This window comes from Nanorana parkeri, unplaced genomic scaffold (genome assembly GCF_000935625.1).
Source record: "Nanorana parkeri isolate BGI_ZX_2015 unplaced genomic scaffold, ASM93562v1 scaffold1533, whole genome shotgun sequence".
Classification (NCBI taxonomy): domain Eukaryota; kingdom Metazoa; phylum Chordata; class Amphibia; order Anura; family Dicroglossidae; genus Nanorana; species Nanorana parkeri.
This window is the reverse complement of record NW_017307801.1, coordinates 129,947-130,815: the sequence shown is the minus strand read 5'-3', so window position 1 is coordinate 130,815 and position 869 is coordinate 129,947.

Here is an 869-nt window from a genome sequence, read left to right as displayed (position 1 = left end):
CCCCCCATTACCTCTTCCCCATCTCAAAATGTAATACTCACTTGTCCATGCTTTAAGCCCATTGGGGGCCACACACAACCCCTCCTGTAGGCTCTGTGGCTGGCCGCTTGCTACTCCTACACAAGCACAGAAAATCCCATACATTCCAGTGGAGAGGTCTATTATCACTAGGACTCATGAAAGACAACCTCTCCATAGGAATGAACTGAATTCTTTCAATGCATGCTCAGGAAAAGCAAGGGGTGCAGCATAGAGGAGTATGATGCGTAGCTCCCCTTGGGCTGCACAGTATAGACCTGGCATGAGTGTGGACAGGTGAGTATAGGTGTTAGCATGCTGTTCATACGGCCATAGGTGCAACAACAACCATTTTCAGGAATAGGCAACCTCAGTGCTCCAGCGTTGTAAACCTACAAATCCCATGAGGCATTGCAAGCCTCTAACAGCCACAGGCATTAGTCCTGGAGTCAGAGGCAGCCATGATGAGAGTTATAGTTGCACCACAGCTGGAGTACCCCTGTATTATACTGTGATTAGCAGTTCCGCCACTAGGTGGTAGTCTTGTGTTTATTGCTTGCATAATGTAATGTTCTTCCTAGTGGAACTAGAAGGTTGTGATGTCATTTCCTGTCTTTATGTTCATGTTGTTTCCAGTAAAACAAGAAGGGCTCAGCCATGTGTCCCGTGACGTCTTAACTGGTTATTTCTAACAATATGTCTTTTGGGTTTGTAGCGCCCATCACCTTTTGTGATGTGACTACTATGCATTGTAGTGGCAGTTATCTGGTTAATCCAAGGTGTCTGACATTGCCTGTACCCCCCCCCCCCCCCCGGGGGGGGGGGGTGACATCCCTTTTGTGTGGGCAGCA